The 25,858-nt window shown below is 41.0% G+C and overlaps 2 protein-coding genes across 3 annotated transcripts in view; both read right to left on the reverse strand.

Moving 5' to 3' along the window:
- LOC132383606 (transcription factor HIVEP3) overlaps window positions 1-25,858 on the reverse strand; it is a 764,495-nt gene that overhangs the window by 684,326 nt on the left and 54,311 nt on the right. The window lies entirely within an intron of this gene.
- Window positions 1-25,858, reverse strand: part of LOC132383607 (uncharacterized) — a 60,208-nt gene that overhangs the window by 16,017 nt on the left and 18,333 nt on the right. The gene's annotated exons all lie outside the window — the stretch shown is intronic.

A 25,858-nucleotide genomic window follows, 5' to 3' on the forward strand; every position in this document is an offset into this window, starting at 1 on the left:
AGGACAGCGAGGATTTGAGAGGAAGTGCGGCGGCGGCCATTTTCAAATTGTCCAATTGCTTCTCAGATCGGAGTTCTGAGAGGCGGGACTGTGCAGGCGCGCGAAGGAGGCCTGGGAAGGAGGGAAGATATAAAAAGAACGCAGCCTTAAGAAGCGGGCAGCGGAGTGCGCCGGGAGCAGTGTAGGGCTTGGGCTCAGGGGGCTTAGGTAGAAGAGGGCACAGTAGGCTTATCTTTTAGTTCTTGTTATTTTCAGTTATTTGGGAAGTATGAGTGTGAGGGCAGCTTCTCGGTGTCGGATGTGGGAGGTCCTGGAGTCTCTGCACCTCCCGGACGTCCACATCTGCACCAGGTGCACCGAACTGCAGCTCCTGAGGGACCAAGATAGGGAACTGGAGCTGCAGCTCGATGACCTTCGCCTGGTCAGGGAGAGTGAGGAGGTGATAGAGAGGAGTTACAGGCAGGTGGTCACTCCGGGACCACAGGAGGCAGATTGGTGGGTCACAGTCAGGAAGGGGAAGAGGCAGGTACTAGAGAGTACCCCAGTGGCTGTACCCCTTGACAATAAGTACTCATGTTTGAGTACTGTTGGGGGGGACAGCCTAACTGGTGGAAGTGACAGTGGCCAGGCCTCCGGCACAGAGGATGGCCCTGTAGCTCAGAAGGGTAGGGATAGAAGAAAGAGGAAGAAAGAGGACCATAGTAATAGGGGACTCGATAGTCAGGGGTTCAGACAGGCGGTTCTGTGGAGGTGATCGGGAGTCCCGGATGGTAATTTGCCTCCCTGGTGCCAGGGTTCGGGATGTTTCTAATCGCGTCCAAGATATCCTGAAGTGGGAAGGTGAGGAGCCAGAGGTCGTGGTACATGTAGGTAGCAATGACATAGGTAGGAAAGGGGAAGAGGTCCTGAAACGAGAGTATAGGGAGTTAGGAAGGCAGTTAAGAAGAAGGACCACAAAGGTAGTAATGTCGGGATTACTGCCTGTGCCACGCGACAGTGAGAGTAGGAATGGAATTAGGTGGAGGATGAATGCGTGGCTGTGGGATTAGAGCAGGGGGCAGGGATTCAAGTTTCTGGATCATTGGGACCTCTTCTGGGGCAGGCGTGACCTGTTCAAGAAGGACGGGTTACACTTGAATCCTGGGGGGACCAATATCCTAGCGGGGAAGTTTGCTAGGGCTACAGGGCAGACTTTAAACTAGTAAGATGGGGGGGCGGGAATCAATTTGAGGAAACTATGGGAGAGGAGGTTAGTTCACCAATAGAGCAAGTAAATAGACAGTGTGTGAGGGAGGAAAGGCAGGTGATGGAGAAGGGATGCGCTCAGCCCGAAGATGTAGGGGAGAAGAAAGAAAAGGATAATAAATTTGAATGCATTCTTAGGGATGAAAAGAGAGGAGGAGGTGGAGAGTATCTTAAATGTATCTATTTTAATGCTAGGAGCATTGTAAGAAAGGTAGATGAGCTTAAAACGTGGATTGATACCTGGAATTATGATGTTGTAGCTATTAGTGAAACATGGTTGCAGGAAGGGTGTGATTGGCAACTAAATATTCCTGGATTTAGTTGCTTCAGGTGTGATAGAGTTGGAGGGGCCAGAGGAGGAGGTGTTGCATTGTTTGTCCAAGAAAATCTTATGGCAGTGCTTTGGAAGGATAGATTAGAGAGCTCCTCTAGGGAGGCTACTTGGGTGGAATTGAGGAATGGGAAAGGTGTAGTAACACTGATAGGAGTGTATTATAGGCCACCTAATGGGGAGCGTGAGTTGGAAAAGCAAATGTGTAAGGAGATAGCAGATATTTGTAGTAAACACAAGGTGGTGATTGTGAGAAATTTTAATTTTCCACAAGTAGACTGGGAAGCTCATTCTGTAAAAGGGCTGGATGGTTTAGAGTTTGTGAAATGTGAGCAGGATAGTTTTTTGCAACAATACATATAAGTACCGACTAGAGATGGGGCAGTGTTGGATCTCCTGTTAGGGAATGCGATAGGTCAGCTGACAGATGTATGTGTTGGGGAGCATTTCGGGTCCAGTGATCACAATAGCATTAGCTTCAATATAATTATGGAGAAGGACAGGACAGGACCTAGAGTTGAGATTTTTGATGGGAGAAAGGCTAACTTTGAGGAGATGCGAAGGGAATTAGAGAGAGTGGATTGGGTCAAGTTGTTTTATGGGAAGGATGTAATAGAGAAATGGAGGTCATTTAAGGGTGAAATTATGAGGGTACAGAATCTTTATGTTCCTGTTAGGGTGAAAGGAAAGGTTAAAGGTTTGAAAGCACCATGGTGTTCAAGGGATATTAGAAATTTGGTTCGGAAAAAGAGGGATGTCTACAATAGATATAGGCAGCATGGAGTAAAGGAATTGCTCGAGGAATATAAAGAATGTAAAAGGAATCTTAAGGAAGAGATTAGAAAAGCTAAAAGAAGATACAAGGTTGGTTTGGCAAATAAAGTGAAAGTAAATCCAAAAGGTTTCTACAGTAATATTAAAAGCAAGAGGATAGTGAGGGATAAAATTGGTCCCTTAGAGAATCAGAGTGGTCAGCTATGTGTGGAGCCGAGGGAGATGGGAGAGATTTTGAACGATTTCTTCTCTTCGGTATTCACTAAGGAGAAGGATATTGAATTGTGTAAGGTGTGGGAAACAAGTAAGGAAGTTATCGAACCTACGACAATTAAAGAGGTGGAAGTACTGGTGCTTTTAAGAAATTTAAAAGTGGATAAATCTCCAGGTCCTGACAGGATATTCCCCAGGACCTTGAGGGAAGTTTGTGTAGAGATAGCAGGAGCTCTGATGGTGATCTTTAAGAAGTCATTAGAAACGGGGATTGTGCCGGAGGATTGGCGTATTGCTCATGTGGTTCCATTGTTTAAAAAGGGTTCTAGAAGGAAGCCTAGCAATTATAGACCTGTCAGTTTTACATCAGTGGTGGGTAAATTAATGGAAAGTATTCTTAGAGATAGTATTAATAATTATCTGGATAGACAGGATCTGATTAGGAGTAGCCAGCATGGATTTGTGCGTGGAAGGTCATGTTTGACAAACCTTATTGAATTTTTTGAAGAAGTTACGAGGAATGTTGACCAGGGTAAGGCTACATCCACTGTATATGGACTTCAGCAAAGCCTTTGACAAAGTTCCACATGGAAGGTTAGTTAAGAAGGTTCAGTCATTAGGAATTAATGCTGGAGTAATAAAATGGATTCAACAGTGGCTAGATGGGAGATGCCAGAGAGTAGTGGTGGATAATTGTTTATCGGGATGGAGGCCGGTGACTAGCGGGGTGCCTCAGGGATCTGTTTTGGACCCAATGTTGTTTGTAATATACATAAATGATCTGGATGATGGGGTGGTAAATTGGATTAGTAAGTATGCCGATGATACTAAGGTAGGAGGTGTTGTGGATAATGAGGTGGGTTTTCAAAGCTTGCAGGGAGATTTATGCCGGTTAGAAGAATGGGCTGAACGTTGGCAGATGGAGTTTAATGCTGAGAAGTGTGAGGTTCTACATCTTGGCAGGAATAATCCAAATAGAACATACAGGGTAAATGGTAGGGCATTGAGGAATGCAGAGGAACAGATAGATCTAGGAATAACAGTGCATAGTTCCCTGAAGGTGGAGTCTCATGTAGATAGGGTGGTGAAGAAGGCTTTTGGAACACTGGCCTTTATAAATCAAAGCATTGAGTACAGAAGTTGGGATGTAATGTTAAAATTGTACAAGGCATTGGTAAGGCCAAATTTGGAATATTGTGTGCAGTTCTGGTCACCAAATTATAGGAAAGATATCAAAAAATTAGAGAGAGTGCAGAGACGATTTACTAGGATGCTACCTGGGTTTCAGCACTTAAATTACAGAGAAAGGTTGAACAAGTTAGGTCTCTATTCATTAGAGCGTAGAAGGTTGAGGGGGGATTTGATTGAGGTATTTAAAATTTTGAGAGGGATAGATAGAGTTGACGTGAATAGGCTGTTTCCATTGAGAGTAGGGGAGATTCAAACGAGAGGACATGATTTGAGAGTTAGGGGGCAAAAGTTTAGGGAAACACGGGGGGGGGGTATTTCTTTACTCAGAGAGTGATAGCTTTGTGGAATGAGCTTCCTGTAGAAGTAGTAGAGGCCAGTTCAGTTGTGTCATTTAAGGTAAAATTGGATAGGTATATGGACAGGAAAGGAGTGGAGGGTTATGGGCTGAGTGCGGGTAGGTGGGACTAGGTGAGATTAAGAGTTCGGCACGGACTAGGAGGGGCGAGATGGCCTGTTTCCGTGCTGTGGTTGTTATATGGTTATATGCTTCAAGCCTTTGAACTCAGGTACATCGCCCAAGATGCCATTTGATATTGCAATACATGATGTAGAGGAACAGATATAACTTCATGAAGCATAATGACCCTCAGGAGATGAACCAATCAGAGCTTCACAATGCTTCCACATGAACTGTTCAGTCTAACTTAACAACGTCGTAGGAATTAACTTTTTTTTAATAGTATGTTCCAAGCTTGCTTTGACAAACATTTACATCTGCGCTCTTATGAATGCTACATAATTTCCCTAGCAAATGTCGAGGGTTTCAAATACCCTTGTGTGAAATGAATAAAAAAAAAACTAATTTTCACAGTATGTAGTGAAATTTAATCTGAATTCCTGCCAGTGTCTAAGCAATTATCACCTCAATTTTATTAACACAAGTAACTTCACTGGAAAACGACAGAGAAAGAGAGAACAAGTGTGAGTGTTTGTGTGTGTGTGTCTATGTATACGTGTGTCTGTGTATATATACGTGTGTGAGTACATTCATAAACGTATGTATATGGACAAGTCTGAGTACATGTGTGTGTAGGGGCGAGTGTACACGTGCATACACACATGCATATAGGCGGAGACTATCATTTAAAATGCATCATGAAGGCACTTTGATTTTTCAATACAAAACGTTTTTTTTCAAAATAGTTCCAAAGCATTGGAGAAGTGGAGTGCTAAGAGCAGCATCTTTTGCAGACACTCTCCTCCCTAAAGTAAATTTAGGAACAGAATAGAATTATCGCTTTGAAACTGCGCTACCTCATCACAGCTAATCTGTGCCTCGACTTTATTCCAGTTCTTTCAATAGCCCAACTCAAAAGCAGATTCTTGTTCTTCAAATTGAGAACATGTTCACTTTAATCAAGTAAATAACAATATTAAATATAACAAACAGTAATTTAAGGCATGCCTGCTAAATATTTTCAGGAATATTTTGCAGGTCCGTATGATTGATCAATTCTATCTAGCAAATTGGAAGGTAAGTAAACAATTGAAACAGGCTAGTGATGGGAAGTGGAGAAGAACCATCACTAATTAACTAAAATTTCTTCAAAGCACTTGTGGCCTTTCCCTAACACAAACTCTTCAAGTTTACCAAGATCAAACATTGCTCCCTCAAGTGATGCATCTTGATGCTTGACATGGCTCTTTCTTCAAATATTATTGGATCCCTGCCATTCAGGGCAGTTCTACTTCATAGTTCAACAGAGCTAATTACTGAGTCACAAGAGTTTCCATGCTCAGTGCTGCTCGAATCCACTCGAGATTTCTGATAAGATTTCTGGTTAAGACCAGGCACTGTAGGGTTCTGTGTAAAAGTGTATGCAAAGTATAACAGAGGTCACCATAAATATTTAAAGGAATTCTAAAATTTCTTTCACTCTGAGACTCTGACTATTTGACTCAGCGAGAGTTCTGGACAAATTTCAATAGAACACTTAACACAAGTGTCTCTGTGCTATTTCTGTTAAGTCTTTAAGTCCTGCATTATAGTTGCAACAAAATAAATAGAAGCAGGTTAAGAAATATGTGGATCACTCAAGCAACTCTCAGCATAGTTGATTAAATAGGCATAGTCCTCTAGAGGATGCTCAACACTGACCATTTACTGATTTTGCCCCTCATGTCTCTTCTCCGCTCCACTACTTCCTCCCCTCTCCTCAAGGCACTGCCCTCCAGTCAGTGCACCAACAGGCCTCTAGGTACACAAAATGTTGGAGGAACTCAGCAGGTGAGGCAGCATCTATGGAGAGGGACAAACAATCGATGTTTTATGCCGGGATCATTCATCAGAAAACTATTGATTCCTCGCAGTAGATACTGCCTGACCTACTCAGCTCCTCCAGCATTTTGTTTGTTCTATCCTGGATTTGCAGAATCCCTTGTGTCTAAGCCTTTATATGTGTGTACACTCACAACAATGAAATCTATGAAAAGGATATTACAAGATAGTCTTTTTATCCAAGCTACATTTCCTTCATTCATAAGATGATGACATCACTGACAAGGTCAGCCCCTTTGCCTCTTACACTGAACAACTAGCTAGATTATATCAAAGGGCAATTAAAAGTCATCCACATTGATAAGTAATAGGATAGAGCAAGCAAGGACTGCAAATTTTCTCCTCTGGAGTACATTGAAAAATGAGACAGATTTTAAATGACAACCAAGCTCACATTCAGCATTAGTATTGGTAGCTTTTGTAAATATACACTCAGTGGGCACTTTATTAGGTACACTGCTTATTAATGCAAGCATCTAATCAGCCAATCCTGTGGCACCCACTCAATGCATAAAGGCATACAGACGTGTCAAGAAGGTTCGGTTGTAGTTCAGAGCAAACAATAAAAATGGCACAGAATTATGATCTAAATGACTTTGACTGTGGAATGATTGTTGGTGACAGACAGGATGGTTTGAGTATCTCAGAAACTACAGATCTCCTGGGATTTTCATACACAACAGTCTCTAGAATTTACAGAGAATGGTGTTAAAAACAAGAAAAGATTCAGTGAGAGGCAGCTCTATAGGTAAAAACGCATTGTTAATAAGAGATCAGAGAATTGCTAGACTGATTCAAGCTGACAGTAACTCAAATAACCATACATCTCTGAATGCACAATACGTCAAAGTGGATGGGCTACAGCAGCGGGAGACCATGAACATACAGTCAGTGGCCACTTTATTAAGTATAGGAGATGCCATATAAAGTGGCCACAGAGCGTATATTACTTTTTTCCCTATATATACACACAATAGGTTGGATTTAATTTCCCCAGCTCTCCTGGAGAGATTTGAAGTTGTGTGCCTGAATCAATAGTGCAAACCCTGAATATTATCCTAGTAACTTAACCACTAGACTACTGCATCCTTTGGTCCTATCCATAGTCTAATTCCAATTTGTTTTTCAAGGTTAGATGCACAGAAAAAATCTCTTCATATGTATTCCTCCATAAGTAAAGCTCATAATTATGACATTTCGCAATAAACCCAAAATGAAAATTCTTTATTCAGAAAGTGTTGAGGATATGAAATTTGTTACCACAGGGAGTAGTTGAGGCAAACTGCAGAAATACTTTGAACAAGCTGCTAAGTGAGCAGATGAAGGGTAAGGGAATAGAAGACTCCATTGACTGAATGAGATGGTATTGGTGAGAGGAGGATTGTGTAGAAAACAGTTGAACTGGCAAGACATATTTCTGTAAATTCTATGAATTCCTTATGCCTTTAGTAATGCTGTGTCAATATCCTGCTGTTCTTGTATAAATTATCCCTTCAGTTCGGCTAAATATCTAAAAATATGCAAATGGCATTTAGACTCCAGTAACTATAACCCAGTATTGTGATGTATGCAAAGGTGCAAATTAAAGCTGAATTTTACAGCAGGGTTTTTTTTTCCTGATAATTGCATTGCACCTTCATTACATGGCAGAACAACCACAGTGATTTTCATGGAACTGTCTTGTCAGTTCCAGTAACCACCGTCAACGATAAAAATAACATCTCAAATATATTATGCAAAATAGCAGTTGTCGTGGAGATAACTTCAGGCTGGAAGATGACCTGAGGGTTCAGATGCTTGCGAATCTCTCTCAAGGATTGGCACATCATTTCAACCCCTGGATTCTGACGCTTAAATGCTGTTCCAGTTTTAAGAGATAATTATAGTAATTTAGCATTTATTTCATATGCACAATTCATACCCCTTCAGAATTACCAGTCAGTCAACAACTTCTAATCTGATTTTTTTCAGCAACTTCCAATGTGTTCTTTGAGGTGCCAAAGCCCCGACTCTCTCCTCTATTAAGTCGTTCCTTAAAACTCAGCTCCATTGAGATCCAGTGTTAAATTTTATTTCAGTTTCCTCTGGAGTTGCTGGCAAATTAACCAAAGTTCAAAGTCAATTTATTATCAAAGTATGTACTGTATATGTCACCATATACTACCTCGAGATTCATTTACTTGTGGCCATTCATAGCAGAACAAATAATCTCTAAATAAATAATCAAAAGAAAAATACAATAGATTTTTAATACAATGGCAAATACAATACAATTAAAGGAAAATGACACACAAAGACTGACAAGCAAGCAACATGCAGCCTACCACCAGCAAACACATATGTAAAGAAAGCTGCCGGAAAAGGACCAGCAACATCATGAAGGATCCCACCCACCCTGCTCATGGACTATTAATCCCACTCCCATTAGTTAGGAGGTTAGGTAGCATCCACACCAGGACCACTACAACACAAAAACACAAAAACAGTTACTTTCCCCAAGCAGTAACGTTGATCAGTACCTTCATCCACTAACTCACCCCTCCACAACCCTCAACCACCATTACTTTATCATTTCCTGTCAGTCATCTTCTGTACAGACACTCCTGTGCCTAGCATCACTTTATTGACATATGATCAATGTATAGAAGGTATCTTACATATTAATTATTATTGTTGCCTTCTTTATCTTTTGAAATTTTTTTGTACTGCATTGGAACTGAAGCAACAATTATTTTGCTCTCCTATACACTTGTGTACTGGAAATGACACTGAACAATCTTGAATCTTGAAAAAAGACAAACTGTAAAAATAAATAAATAAATCAACAGATAAGTAAATGAATACTGTGACGCTGAGAACATGAGTTGTAGGGTCCTTGAAGGGGAGTCAATAGGTTCAGAGTTGAGGGGAGTGAAGTTATCCACACTGTTTCAGGAACCTGATCCTTGAAGGGTAATAACTGTTCCTGAATCTGGTGGTTTATTTAAGTTGGTGTCACTGAAAGCGTATCTAAAGTTCTGTAGGAGGATGCCATTGCACAGCGACAGACCTAATGCTGAAGCTTAATAAGACATAGGTCAGACTTTAAGAATTGTTAGCAGTTTTGGGTCCCTTTTCGAAGAAATTGTGCCAGCATTGGGGAGGATCCAGAGGAGGTTCAGAAAATGATTCGAGGAATGAATGGATTAACATATGAGAAACATTTGATGGCTTTGGGCCTGTACTTGCTGGAGTTTAGAAGAATGAGGGGAAAATCTCATTGAAACCTACTGAATATTGAAAGGCCTAAACAAAGTGTATGTTTCCTATAGTGGGTGAGCCTAGGACCAGAAGGTACTGCCTCCGTACAGAAGGATGTCCATTTAGAACAGAGATGAGAAGTTTCAGCTATAAATCAGCCATGATAGAATGGTGGGGCAGATTTTATTGGCTGAATGCCCTAATTCAGCTCTCATGTCTTATTGTTTAATACTCCACAGGTTTCTTCACAACATAAACTCAAACACTGAGTAAACTGTGATCCTGTAAGTTACAGGCAAGCACTAAATGCATCCCTTCTAATTTGCCTCAATTAGAGGGAGTCTAGAATCAGAGGGCACAGGCTCAGAATACAAGTCTCTTTAAAGGATGAACTTGCAGCACAGTTGCAGTTTGGCAGGTATAATGTTGCAGGCGTCACTGAATCAATGCTGAAAGATTCTAGCTGAGAGTTTCTTGTCCAAGGATATATATTGTATCAAAATAGTGGGCAGGAACATAGAGCGGCCGGCATTGCTCTGTTGGTAAAAAATACAGTCAAATCATTAAAAAGAGGTGACATACGGTCAGAAGTTATTGAATCATTGTGGATAGAGTGAAGGAACTGTAAGGGTAAAAAGACCCTGATGAGAGTGTATCCAGACCCTCAAATTGTAGTAAGGAGGTGGCCTACAAATTACAATGGGAGATAGAAAATGCATGACAAAAGGTCTAGAATATAGAAGCAAGGATGTAATGTTGAAACTTCACAAAGCACGAGCGAGGCCTCACTTGGAGTATTGTGAGCAGTTTTGGGCCTCTTATCTGAGAAAGGATGTGCTGGTGTTGGAAAGGGTTCTGAGGATGGTGACAAGAATGATTCTGGGAATGAAAAGGTTATCGTTTGAGAAATGTTTGTTAGCTCTGGGCTTCTGCTCACTGGAATTCAGAAGAATGAGGGGGGATTTCATTGAAACCTATTTGAATGTTGAAAGGCCTCAATAGAATGGATGAGAAGAGAATGCTTCCCATGGTGGAGTAGTCTAAGACCAGAATACACAGTCTCTGATTAGAGGGATGATGGCTTGGAACAGAGATGAGGAGGAATTTCTTTATTAGGAGCGTGGTGAATCTGTGGCATTTGTTGCCACAGACAGCTGTGGAAGTCAGGTCATTGAGTGAATTTAAGGCAGCTGTTGATATTTTCTTAATTAGACAGGATGTGAAAGGTTACAGGGAGAAAGTAGGAGAATGGGGATGAGAGAGAAAATAAATCAGCCATTGTAGAGCAGACATGATGGGACAAATGTGTTATGATTACACCCCATCTCTTCATCAATCCAAGCAATGCATACACTTATTCCCATACCTACTATTTTCAATCAATCAGGTTTTGAATTTGAGTTTTAGACCCATCCTCATTTTCCCTTGGACCAATGGGCTTCCTATTTCAGAGGGCAGTTGAGGTACATAATGATGTAGGTTTGGATTCACATACAGCCACACTGGGCGAGTGTCAGGTACTTCCTCCCTTACAAGAGATAATTATGCAATACTCTGATCCTCAACATCAAGGATAGTAACATCACAGGATGGCACAGTAATGTAGCAATTAGCATTATTACTTTACAGCGCCAGTGATAACTGATAAGGGTTCAATTCCCACTACTGCCTGTAAGGAGTTTGTACTTTCTTCCCATGACTGTGTGAGTTTCCTCCAGATGCTTCAGTTTCCTCCACATTGAAAAGTCATATGGTTAGTCTTAGTGAGTTGTGGACATGGTATGTCGGTGCCAGAAGTGTGATGACACTTGCTGGCTGCCCCTAGGACAATCCTTATTGATTTGATTTGACGTGATTGATACATTTCACTGTATGTTTCGATGTACATGCAACAAATACATTTAACCTTTAACCCTCTTTGAGTGTAGATGTTGGGATGCTATGCTGCAGAGGATTAAGATGCTGATCAAGCTGTATTTGAAATGTTGTGTTCAGTTTTGGCCATGCTGCTATAGGAGAGATTCCAAGAGCTGGAAAGTATGCAGTGATTTACAAGGACATTGCTGGAACTCAGTGCATAAGTTACAGAAACAAGGTGAGCAGGTTTGAACTTTATTCATTGGAGGGTACAGGATGGAGGGATATTATAGAGGTGTATCAAGTCATGAGGGGCAGAGACAGAATAAATGCATGCAGTTTTTACCCAGAACTGTGAAGTCAGGGACTAGAACACATAATTTTAGACTGAACAGGGAGAGAAGTAATAGAACCTGAGGGGTAACATTTATCCCCAGTGGATGGCTTGTCTAATGAATGAGCTGCCACTGGAAGTGGTGGATGCTGGTACATTCATAACATTAAAAAAACATTGTGACATGTATATAAATCGAAATGGTTTAGGAGAAATATAGGCCAATTTGGACCAGCTTAGAAGGGAATATTGGTAGTCATGGAGAATTTGGGTCAAACAGTCTGTCATAGAGTCATAGTTCATTCAACATTCATTCATTCATACAGCACATTCAACCCATCAACCCAAAAATCCAACACATTCAACCCAAAATGATTTAAACTGCCTACACTCATCGACCTACACTGGGACCATAGCCCTCTATACCGCTACTATCTACACATCCATCCAAACTTCTCTTAAGTGCTGAAATCAAGCTTGCATGCATCACTATCACTGGCAGCTCATTCCACACTCTCATGACCCTCTGAGTGAAGAAATTTCCCCTCACGTTCCTCTTAAACTTTTCACCTTTCACTCTTAACCCATGACTTCTGGTTGTCATCCCACCCAACTTTAGCGGAGAAATCCTGCTTGTATTTACACTATCTATGCCCCTCATAAGTTTGTATACCTCTATCAAATCTCCTCAATCTTCTAAGTTCTAAAAAAATACATTCCTCACCTATTCAATCCTTCCTTATAATGTAGGTCCTCCAGACTGGCAACATCCATGTAAATTTTCTCTGCACTCTTTCAACCTTGTTTACATCTTTCCTGTAGATAGGTGACCAAAACTGTACTCACTACGATACAACCATTGTTGGTAGAATCTCAGGTGGCGACAAGAGGGCATACATGAGTGAGATATGCCAATTAGTGTAGTGGTGTCGCAGCAGCAACTTGGCACTCAACGTCCGTAAAACAAAAGAGCTGATTGTGGACTTCCAGAAGAGTAAGACAAAGGAATATATACCAATCCTCATAGAGGAATCAGAAGTGGAGAGAGTGAGCCATTTCAACTTCCTGGGTGTCAAGGTCTCTGAGGATCTAACCTGGTTCCAACATATCGATGCAGTTATAAAGAAGGTAAGGCAGCTATACTTCATTAGAGGTTTGAAGAGATTTGGTATGTCAACAAATACACTCATAAACTTCTTTAGATGTACCGTGGACAGCATTCTGACAGGCTGCATTACTGTCTGGTATGGGGGGAGGTGGGGTGGCTACTGCACAGGACCGAAAGAAGCTGCAGAGGGGTTATAAATTTAGTCGGCTCCATCTTGGATACTAGCCTACAAAATACCCAGGACATCTTCAAAGAGCGGCGTCTCAGAAAGGTAGCGTTCATTATTAAGGACCTCTACCACCCTGTGCATGCCATACCCTTTTCTCGCTGTTGCCATTGGGTAGGAGGTACAGAAGCTTGAAGGCACATACTCAGCGGTTCAGGAACAGCTTCCTCCCCTCTGCCATCCGATTCCTATGTGGACATTGAACCCTTAGACACTACCTCACTTTTTTAATATATAGTATTTTGGCTTTTTGCACAATTTTTAATCTATTCAATATATGTATACTGTAATTCATTTTTTAATTTATTATTATTTTATTTTGGTTTTTTCCTTCTATATTTTATATTGCATTGTACTAGTGCTGCTATGTTAACAAACTTCACGTCACATGCCAGTGATAATAAATCTGATAATGATTGTGATTCTGAAATCAGGCCTCACCAACACCTTATACAACATCAACATAAAATTCCATCTCCTGTGCTCAAAACTTTGATTTAAGAAAGCTAATGTGCCAAAAGCTTTCTTTACTACCCTACCTACCTGTGACATCACTTATAACTAATTATGGACCTGTATTCCCAGATCCCTTTGTTCTACCACACTCCTCAGTGCCCGACCATTCACTGTGTAAAATCTAATCTGGTTGATCCTACCAAAGTGCAAAACTTTACACCAGACTGCATTGAATTCTATCTGTCACTTTTCAAACCATTTTTCCAGCTGATGCAGATCCCTCTGCAAGCCAATATACTACATCATGCTGACTGCCGAGCGACTGAACCTTCTTGACCAGCCTCCCATGCAGGATCTTGTCAAATACCTTACTAACGTCCATGTAGACAACAACGACTGCCTTGCCTTCATCCAGTTTCTGGTAATTTCCACAAAAATCTCTATAAGATTGGTTAAACATGAGATACTATGCATGAACCTCATGCTGACTATCCTTAGTCAGTCAATGCCTATCCAAACATAACCAAAATTGACCTTTCTCTAATTTAGGATCACAACCTGCTGACTAGGACCAACTTTCTGCATATTTACTTTGAAACTAATGGTATTGTGGTCACTGAATGCAGTGTACAATGTCTTGTGAAAATCCTGGTACAGTAAGTGTACAATGTATTGTGAGTGTATGATGTCTTCTGAGAATCCTGCTACAGTAAGTGTACAATGTATTGTGAGAATCTTGGTACAGTAAGTGTACGCTGTCTTGTGAGAATCCTGGTACAGAAAGTGTACATTGTCTTGTGAGAGTCCTGATACAGTAAGTGTACAATGTATTGTGTGAATCCTGGTACAGTAAATGTACGATGTCTTGTGAAAATCCTAGTACCGTAAGGGTACAATGTGTGGTGAGAATCCTGGTACAGTAAGTATGCAATGTCTAGTGAGAATCCTGGTGCAACAAATTTATGATGTCTTGTGAGAATTCTGGTACACAAGTATACAGTGCTATTTGTAAAACAAAGATCTGTTAGTGACTAGACTTCCAAACTGAAAGCACAAGCCTGGTCAGTTCTAAGTTTATGGAATATTTTAGACACATTTTCCTGCTCTAGTCTTTGTGTACACTTACTGTACCAGGACTCTCATAATACCTTGCACACTTAAAGTACCAGGATTTTCACATCGTACACTTACTTGATCCCAGAAAATGCAAGAAGCTGTAAATCTCAGCTGCGATTATTCTCAGAGAATGAATGCTGACAACCATCAAGGGCTGAGAATTCTACAGATTCACCAGTCTCCAAGTTAAGAAATTTTGTTTCACTTCACTTCTGAATCACTTACTGCTTAATCAGAGACCCTGACCCTGATTGTAAAGTGCTTAGCCAGGAAGAATAGCCTACCTGTATCCAGCCAGTTGAGCATTGTCGTAATGACATTGCTTTTGTTTATTGAGATACAGCATGGAACAGGCCCTTCCGACCCTTCGAGCCACGCCACCCAGCAATTCCCCCAACTTAATCTTTTCCTAATCACGGGACAATTTACAATCACCAACTAACCTACTAACCTGTATATCTTTGGCCTATCGGAGGAAAATGGAACACCTGGAGGAAACCCACATGGTCATGGTGTGAACGTACAAACTTCTTACAAGCAGCAGCGGGAATTGAACCAGGGCCACCTGTACTGTGAAGTGTTGTGTTAACCATAACACTACCATGCCACTTTTGATGAGATCAGCTCTCATTTTTCTAAACCTTATTATCTATAGACATAGAACATTAGAATATAGACAGGTACAGCACAGGAACAGACCAACATAAACTATTGCCATCTGCCTGCACATGATCTATATTCCTCCATTCCCTATTTGTTCCCAATGCCTTTTAAACATTACTTTCATACTTGCTTATATCACTTCCTCTTGAAGTGTGTTCTAAGCACCTACTACTCTCCATATACCCATTACTCTCCACAAAATAACTTGGACCATAAGACAAAAGTGCAGAATCAGACCATTTAACTTATCAAGTCTGCTCCACCATTTCATCATGGCTGATCCAATTTTCCTCTCTGTCCCAATCTCCTGCGTTCTCCCCATATCCATTCATACCCTGACCAATCAAGACTGTATCAACCTCTGCCTTAAATACACATAAAGACGACCTCCACAGCTGCTTGGGGCAAAGAATTCCACAGATTCACCACTCTCTGGCTAAAGAAATTCCTCCTAATCTCCTTTCTAAAAGGACATCCCTCTATTCTGAGGCTGTCTCCTCTGGTCTTAAACTCTCCCACCACAGGAAACATCCTCTGCACATTGACTCCATCAAGGCCTTTCACCATTCAGTAGTTTTCAATTAGGCCACCTCTCATCCCCTCACTGTTCTGAATTCCAGTGAATATAGGCCCAGAGCCATCATATACTCTTCATATGACAGGCTGTTTAATTCTGATTATATGTTGTTGTACATCCCTTGTACCATCATCAAATTTGTACACAGTGTCCTTGATGAATCTTACCAAGGTTCTGTATAATTACAATAAGGCACCTTTCAGATCCTTTCATCCCATTTGCTGCACCTGTATGTTAGATTTCAGAGACAAGAACACCTTGCTTCTTTTAAAAATATAATCAAACTTTTGCAGTTATGTTCACATTCATCCTCATTCACTTAGTTTATCTATTTCCTTTTGGAGCCTCGTTATTATAAATATTACATTTGATCCTCTCAGTCAACTTGCTGATATAGAATTGGCTGGGGAGGGGGAGGGTAGTGCAAGGGTGGTACCAAGCTGAGGAAGACCTATTTACTGGCAGTTTGTGAATGGCATTGGTAACATTAGCTTTAGATTGGAAGCAGTTATTACAACTGGAGTTTATAGTGTAGAAGTCAGTGCAGCTCCAGCAAGATGGTTTAATCCCTGCTGCAGTCCATATGGAGTTTGTACATTCTCCCTGTGACTTTGTGAGTTTTCTCTGGCTGCTTTGCTTTCATTCCACATTCCAAAGAGATACATGTTAGTGAGATGTGGGCATGCTCTTCTGGCACTGGAAGTGTGGTGACAATTGAGGACTGCTCCCAGTACATTCTTGGACTACATTTGTCATTGGTGCAACTGGTGTATTTCATTGTTTCAATGTACATGTGACAAATTAAGCTAATCTATCATTGGGAGAATGTGTTAAATCAAGATCCTGCTTTTGTGGATTGCTCATTATTCAAGTGAGCTGGGCAACATTCCTCCCTCGTTCAACTGTATTGATACTGAACCATTTTTGGAATCAGTGTTTGGTTTCCTGGTTTAAAGAACATCCTTGTACACTAAGCACTTTATAAAACTTTGAAATGACAAGGATTGTTACTACAAATGAAAGAAATTCCCCATGGTAAAACTTTGCAAAAGAAAAGCTGTATCTGCTGGGATAAGTTTCATCTTTTGAACATTCAGCATTAAAATATTACTGGTTTGTTGGCACAGTGGTTGTAAAGTTCAATTTCTAGGAAGCATAACCTGTAGATATGATTTCAAGTCTGGCAAGATCATTGAAGGAATTTTAATTCAGTTCACCAAATCATCTGAAAAAAAGTTTGTTTCCTAAAGTCATACAACAAGTAAATTGGATTGGATATTTGCTTTTTCAGTGAAGCCAGAGAGTGGTAGTAGAGGGTTGCCTTTCTGACTGGAGCCCTGTGACTAGTGTCCTGGAGATCGGTGCTAGGTCCTTTGTTGTCTGTCATCTATATCAATGATCTGGATGATAATGTGTTGAACTGGATCAGCAAATTAGCAGATGACACCAAGATGGGAGGTGTAGTGGACAGTGAGGTCATGGTTTGCAGAGGGATCTGCATCAGCTGGCAAAATGGGTTGAAAATGGAAAATGGAATTTAACGCGGACAAGTATTCCACTTCGTTAGGACCAGCCAGGGTACGTCTTACACAGTGAACAGTCAGGCACTGAGGAGTGCAGTAGAACAAACAGATCTGGGACTACAGGTCCATAATTAGTTGAAAATGGTGTCATATGTTGATAGGGTCGTAAAGAAAGCTTTTGACACATTGGCCCTCACAGATCACAATACTGGATACAGGATGCTATGTTGAAGTTGTATGACATGTTGGTGAGGCCTAACTTGGAACATTGTGTACAGTTTTTGTCACCTACCTACAGGAAAGATGTAAATAAGATTGAAAGAATACAGAGAAAATTTACAGAGATGTTGCCGGATCAGGAGGAACCGAGCTATAAGGAAAGATTGAATAGGTTAAGGCTGTGTTCTTTAGAACCTTGAAGATTGTGAGGAATCATGAGGGGCATAGATAGGGTAAATGCAAGAACACTTATTTCCACTGAAGTTGAGAGACTACAACCAGAGGTCATGGGTTAAGGGTGAAAGGTGAGAGGTTTAAGGGGAACATGAGGGGCAACTTCTTCACTTAGAGGGTTGTGAGAGTGTGGAATGAGCAGCCCGTGCAAATGGTGCATGCGAGCTCCATTTCAATGTTTAAGAGAAGTTTGGATAGATACATGGATAATAGTGATAAGGAGGGCTATGGTCCCAGTGCAGGTTAATGGGAGTAGGCAGTTTCAAAAGTTTTGGCATGGATGAGATGGGCTAAAGGGTCTGTTTCTATGCTGCACTTCTCCATGATTCTATGTTTTACTGTACCAGGGTTCTCACAAGACATACATTTACTGTATCAGGATTCTCACAAGACATACTTACTGTACCAGGATGCTCACAAGACCATAAGACCATAAAATATAGGAGCAGAATTAGGCTATTTGGCCCATCGAGTCTGCCCTTCATTTCATCATGGCTGATCTATTTTTCCTCTCAGCCCAATATCCTGGCTTCTCAATATATCTCTTCATACCCTGACCAATCAAGAATCTATCAAATTCTTCCTGAAATATACATAAAGACTTAGCTTCCACAGATTCACCAGTCTCTGGCTAAAGAAATTCCTCACCACCTCCATTCTAAATGGACGCCCCTCTGTTCTATGTCCTCTGGTCTTAGACACTCCCACTATAGGAAACATTCTCTTCACATGCACTCTATTAAGTGCTTTCACCATTCGATATATTTCAATGAGGTCATCCCTCATTCTTCTGAATTCCAGTAAATACAGGCCCAGAGCCATCAAACGCTCTTCAATCCTGGAATCTTTTTTTAAGAACTTCCTTTGAATGGTCTCCAGTTTCAGTACATCCTTTCTAAGGGGCCCAAAACTGCTCACAATACTCCAAGTGAAGACTCAGTAGTGTTTTATGAAGTCTCAACATTACATCCTTGCAAACAGGAGAAAACCTGCAGATGCTGGAAATTCAAGCAATACACACAAAATGCTGGTGGAACACAGCAGGTCAGGCAGCATCTATAGGAAGAAGTACAGTCGATGTTTCGGGCCAAGACCCTTCATCAGGACTAAATGAAAGAAGAGATAGTAAGAGATTTGAAAGTGGGAGGGGGAGTGGGAGATCCAAAATGATAGGAGAAGACAGGAGGGAGAGGGATGAAGCTAAGAGCTGGAAAGTTGATTGGCAAAAGGGATACAGAGCTGGAGAAGGGGCGGGGGAGAGGATCCTCAGTCCCTGAGTCACAAAACAGATCTTTCATTCCAGCACGAATTTAATTATTGTGTATTGTGCTATAATGTAGTTCTAATATTTTTAAAGTAGCAAAATATAATGCAACAACTTAAAAGACTACTGCATGTTTACTACACAGAAGCTATTCAAATTCAAGTTTATTGACATTCAACGTACACATACATACAGCTAAATGAAACATCGTTCCTCTGGGGCTAAGGTGTAAAACAAAGTAACTACATATAGTCATGATCCAGCACATAAAGTCACAAAATAATATTAGCACAAGTCCTGGAGTGACACGGTCTAATGTACAACAGTATAATGTTACTGGTACTATTATAATAAAACAAACAGTCGTATAAATATGTGAAACAGCAGCAAATAAAAAGATGAAAAAGCGATAGGTGACCAGGTCATTCAGACAGGGTTTATACAGTATATGTTTTGGGTGGCAAGAAATCTAACAGCCTGGAGGAAGGAGCTGTTACCCAGCCTGACAGTTATAGTCCAAATATATGATTTAATACTGCTCTGTTTGGGGAAAGAGTGAGTGTAGAAAAGTGAGAGAGAAGTAAGAAAATTTCAGGTGAGTGAGACACAAAGCGATTCAGGAGTTAAAAGTAAGAACAAGCCTGTCAAGTTCCTCAAGAGCAAAACAGTAACCACACTTCAATAAACAACAACCTCAATTGCTGTGAAGTACATTGGCACACCCAAAGGATAGCAGAAGCACAAATAAACATTTCATTTCAATGCCGCAATGTGCTTTTATCTATCCCTTCAGAAAAGGCCCCACTGAGTCTCTACAGCTACCCTACTTCACACACCAGCCATCCATGGTCAAAAGTGAAGCTGTCAATAAAGTGTGGAATTACGAACGGATATCCTCCCAATAGGAACTCTGGAGTGCCAAGTTACAACAGTAACTTGTAGTCAAGCAGCTACTATTACATGGCAAGTTAAGCAAAGGCACTTTTGCTGTAGAGGTTTCAAACTGGGTTTCATACGAGCTGCTTATTGCATTATGTCTCAAAAGGTTGGGGTGGGGATTGGATTGAACAGCAGAATTTTTGCCCTAAACAGTGGTCAGGGTGCTGAAGATCAAGATTCAAGTTTACCTATCACATGATATTGAAACATGCGAACATATGCTTGGTGGGGTGAAGATACAGCTCTACCAAAGGAGGTGTAAGGCACTTCTTCCCTCCGCTGGACTTCAGGTTGTCTTTGGGCAAGGTGTAGCATCATACAAGCTCCCCACAGTCAGGGTCATGTGAAGCATGGGAGCCGTTGAGGAACACTCATATGAGCAGCTGGTACACATCACAAGTCCTGGTTGTGGCAACTGATGCCAGGCAGACAATCCCTGAAGAGTATTGATAATGGCTGGGGTCACCCGTCTTGTAAAGACACTGCCCAGAAGGAGGCAATGGCAAACCACTTTTGTGACCGTAATCAAGACCATAATCACCACACATTCTAGCACTAACACAGCATGCCCACAATGCTCGACAGAACAACTCAGAACTCAAGAAGCAACAAAACAACAACAGTAAAACAAGGCCCATTCCTCACTCCCAAACACACATGTACACAGAATTGTGTTTGTTACCAATGATTTATTTAGAGATATAGCACAGAACAGTCCCTTCCAGCCCTTTGAGCCGTACCGCCCAGTAACCCCCAAATTAACCCTATCCTAATCACGGAATAAGTTACAATGACCAGTTAACCTACTATCCGGTAAACCTATGGACTGCAGAAAACCAGAGTACTCAAAGAAAATCCACGCATTTCATGGGGAGGAAGATGTAGTCAGAATTGAACTCCAAACCCTGATGCCCCGCGCTGTAATAGTATCATGTTAACCACTACGCTACCGTGGCACCCCAGTGATAGAAGCAATTAAATAAAAATATGAAAGAAGCAGATATTGGATTAACTCAGAGATTGCATCTCATTACAGTCCTTCAAATGGAAACATTTCATCCATTTTGCTCATGATGCAGAGTCATGTTAGCTTCCAGAATAACAAGGCACAGACATCTTAACACACTTCCCCTGACACTACCCAATCTCCTGGCCTGTGCTCAGAACTCAGGAGAGGTAAAGTTGTTATAGTGACAGGAAATAATTAACCTCAACCCCTCCATTTCAAATCCAGTCGACTCTTAATATGAAGCTATCATTTGTCTCTGCAGATTTTTCTCATGCATGTTAGAAAACAAGCAGAAACCAAGAACCACTGCCCACAAAACAACTGAAAGCAGAAACAAAAATTAGCCAAGACCTGCCAGTGAGAAGAATCACCACGCCAAAGGTGCACTTTCATTTACAGAGTGGATAAACGTCACAAGAATAAACACCCATAACTGCAGCCTTGGTATGGGTTTATTATCATAATTTGTACCAAGATGCAGTAAAAAGCTTTAGTTTTGCATGCCATCCAGATTGGTCAAACCTACAAAAAGTACACAAAAGTAATAAAAATAACAAAAATAAAGAATATAGCATTGCAGTTACAGAAAATGCACAAAAATAAAATACAAAAGTAGGTTGAGAGATCAAGAGTTATTAACCATCCAGGACAGGCCCATCAGGGAGAGGGTACAGGAGCCTGAGGATGCTCACTAAAATGTTCCTTTTACTCTACCATCAGATTTCTGATGATCCATGAACATTGCCTCACTGCTGTCTTTTTGCACTATTTACTTACACTGCATATATTATTCTCATAGCAATTTCAGTTCTTGCACTGTATTGCTGCCACAAAACAACAAATTTCACAACATATGCCAGTGATATAGAAGATGATTTTGATTCTAAAACGAAGAATTCATCCTTTAGAGTACAAGAGAAAACTTCGTCTTGTAACTTCTGCCCAGTGGGAGAAAAGTTCAGATTCAGAGCCAAAGTCAGATGAATTTCTTTATCTCATGTACATCAAAACATACAGTGAAGTGTGTTGTTTGCGTTAAAAACCAACGTAATGTAAAGATGTGCTGGAGGCAACCTACAAGTTTTGTCACACATTCTTGTACAAACATAGCATGCCCACGATGCTCTGCAGAACAACACAGAACACAACATCAACAGAACAAAAACAACATAACAAGTTCCTTTCCTCACTCCCACCCACACATATCTCCAACCACAGGACAGGCCTTGGGCCCTCCAGTCTCTCTAGTCACTCAGATAGTCCACAGTGGGGAGAGTCCTGAATTACATTGGCTGATTTTCCTGACGCAGTGGGAAGTGCAGACTAAGTCAATGGAGGGAGGCCGGTTTATGTGATGGACTGGTGCATTCACATCTCTGCAGTCTCTGACAAACTTAGGCAGAACACTTGTTATATTAAGCTGTGATGCATCCAGGCGGGATACCACATATATATGCGTAGAAATCCTGTCTGGCAAGAACATGCTCCTTACTTTCACAACATAATTTATACACCTCTACAAGATAGAAGGTTCCATGGAGCAGTCTTCAGCAAAGGCCATGTACACCAGCTAAACCCTAGCCCAGATCCTCTTTCACTGCAATCAGCTAAAATAGACAGCCCAAAAGAAAACTTGGCTTTTCCACCCTTGTGACCTTTAAGACTGAAAAGCAGCTGTTGACAGCAAAGCATCACAGTGACTAATCAGTACAAATGCAAAACTGTGACTATACTCAAGTACCATCTCAGTTTTAACTGAAGCTTTCCCCAAGAGCAATGGTGTGGAGGGGATGAAATAGAACAATTCCATGAGGTAATATTGATCAGGAGATCAATAATAAGATCAATATGGTCATAATTTCTAAGCTATAGGATATCTGTTGTTAAATTTGCACAGGAAGACTTAGTTCTCCATAACAAAATATATCAACTACATCAAAGTAAAGCTGGTTACAAATGGAAGTAAAGATGAACTCACTTCATTTTACATGTAAATACAATAATAGCAATGCAATGATTAACAATGCAAAATAAACTACAGGTTGATGGGACTATGCAGTTTAAAAGGTTTGGTATGTATTAGGTGAGCCAAGGGCCTGTTTCTGTGCTGTAGTTTTCTATCACTCTAGGACAGGGGTCGGCAACGTTTACCACTAAAAGAGCCAATATGGACCCATTTCCCACAGAAAAGAAAACACTGGGAGCCACAAAATGAAATAACACTGCATACAACGGGTTTTTTTTGCCTTTATGCTATGTATAAACAAACTATAATGTGTTGCATTTTTGAAATTGATGAACTCCTGCAGAGAAAACGAAATTACATTTCTGCATGCAACAAAAACATTTTGAACTCCGAAAAAAAGACGTTGGGTTGAAGGTTACTACATAGGTAGCCTACCTTGGATCGAAGAATTAAAAGAAAGCGCGCACTGGCGGGTGTCAGGCATTGGCAGTGGTGATGTATATTAATAGCGATAAAAAACACGTTGTAGCGGTGTAGCGCTACACGCAGCGCTAAAATAAAGACTGCAGTCAAAGGTAACTTTATTCGAACTAAACAGCCTTGCTTTTAAGCCTCCCTCAACCCAGCCCCCATGGACGCAGATGCTGCAAAAGACGCGTACTCACAAACCCCCGTAGGCTATCTCCCTTAGCCGGAATGCTGGCTAATTGTAAGGAAATGTGTCGCCACACTTAGATCGTACAAGATCACCATAATCTTCAAATTTAGAATTACATTTCAAAAGCTAACAAACTAACATAAAATACATTTTAATTAAATACTGACCAATTATTTCCCAAAGCCACAGGGAGCCGCAGCACAGAGGTGAAAGAGCCACAAATGGCTCGGGAGCCGCAGTTTGCCGACCCCCGCTCTAGGATTTGATCACCCAGCCCAGTCTCAAGCTCTCCCAATTCTGATACATACAAATGACTTCCAGTGAAGGAAGAACATGGGCCAATTAAAAACAAAATGCTCCTGAAAAGATACTACACATGCAGGTTCTTGCTTTCTTTAAAATTATAGAGATAAGCTTTAATAGTCACATACATCAAACCATACAGTAAAATGCATTCTTTGTGTCAAATCCAGTCAGTGAGGATTGAACTAAACAGCCCACAAGTGTCGCCATGCTTCCGGCACCAACATAGCATGCTCACAGCTCGCTAACCCTAACCCGTATGCACTTTTGGAATTTGGGAGGAAACCCGAGCACCTGAAGGAAACCCACATAGTCACAGGGAGAACATACAAACTCCTTGCAGACAGCAGCAGGAACCCCAAATGGTGATCGCTGGCACCGTGAGGTGATTATGATAGCTGCAAAGCTACCATGCCACCTGTTAATGCTAGGGAAGGAAAAAATGGGTTTTGCCCACTAAGCAGCTGAAAGAAAGATGAGCCATATCTCCAAATATGTCCCGACATGCAGAGGAAAAGTCCAAATCAAGTAATCAATGGCCAGTTGTTCTACCTACACCATCATCGTAATGGAAGGCATCATTAACTATGCTATCAAATAACACACAAATATTGACCAAAGAGATGGAAGTGAGAGTGCCTGCTCTTGATGTTAAGATAACATTGGCCATGTGGCAGCGAGACGTGGTGGTTAAACAAAGGGCACCACTACAGTAATTGGCCATTGTTATTGCAAGTCAATTCCAGCCCTGCAACACTGCTGCAGTAAGAATTACTTAGTACAGTGTCCTCAACTGATGTATCTGTGGCCTTCCATTTATCAGAAAGTCAGAAATGAAGAAGTTCACTGACCTAACTCCTTTCTTAAATAATAACTCTTCTAGTTTCCAAATCCTTCCATGACCTCATTTCTTCCCCCATCTTTATAACCCGTTACAGTACTGTGACCCCAGATTCCTGTACTCTTCCAATTCAAGATGCAAATCCCTCAATTTCCTTCCCTCCATCACTGTCATCATTTTTCAGTTACTGAGGCTCTATCTTCTTGAATCTGCTCTTCCCCATCAACGTGCCTTGCTTTGCTTTGGAGCAGTTACAACTACAGGACCTGATTCAGAAATTAATCAAGTGCAATTGGGGCCACATTCCTGAAAAGATTGTTCTGAAATAGTTTGCTTTGCTTACTCTTGCAGTGTATTCGGAGGATTTTGCTGAGGTAACATTGGTGACATCGTCCCTGTGCTTGGTTTAGGTTGCTCAGGTACTGTTCACTACTGTCCAATAAACCAGCAATTTGGTGCCAGGCCTGATGTCTTTTCCTCAAGGCTGTGGTATTGCACTGAAAACACTTGTGTATTTCACCATTCAATGTCTGCCACTCTCCTCTGTTAGAAGATCTCCTGACATCACTTATTTCTAATGTTACGGTTATGCTCTCTTGTTCATAATGCTCTGATAGACAATGGAGTTCACAGAGAAGGCCAGCATGGATTAGTTGGGTTGTTTGGTCTATTTTCATGCTGTACGATACCATGGAAATGCAGTCAATCAGAAAGCAGCTGGGCATGAACACAGGGCTAAAAGAATTGAGTGAGATTAATTGGTTGGGTCTTGTAAAGAGTCAGCAGAGGATCAACCAACTGACAAATGTCTTCCCATGTTCATAAACCTAGGGCAATAAGGATGTTAACAATTATACTTCCCCAAATCACAAGCCATTTTTGGGAATAGTCCATTGGCCCGCCAAAATTGGGGAAAAGGTTAGAAATCAATACATTTGAAGTGCAAAGTTAGTATCAAACTCATCTAGGGTTGCAGGCTGAAATCTCCAGAATGTCTCAGAATCAGAATCAGGTTTATTATCACCAGCACGTGTCATGAAATTTGTTAACTTAGTAGCAGTAGTTCAATGCAATACATCATATATAAGAAAAAACAAAATAATAAATACAGTATACATATATTGAAGAGATTAAAAACTGCGCAAAAATCAGAAATAATATATATTTAAAAAGTGAGGTAGTGTCCAAGGGTTCAATGTCCATTTAGGAATCGGATGACAGAGGGTTAGAAGC

Source organism: Hypanus sabinus, chromosome 30 (genome assembly GCF_030144855.1).
Source record: "Hypanus sabinus isolate sHypSab1 chromosome 30, sHypSab1.hap1, whole genome shotgun sequence".
NCBI lineage: Eukaryota > Metazoa > Chordata > Chondrichthyes > Myliobatiformes > Dasyatidae > Hypanus > Hypanus sabinus.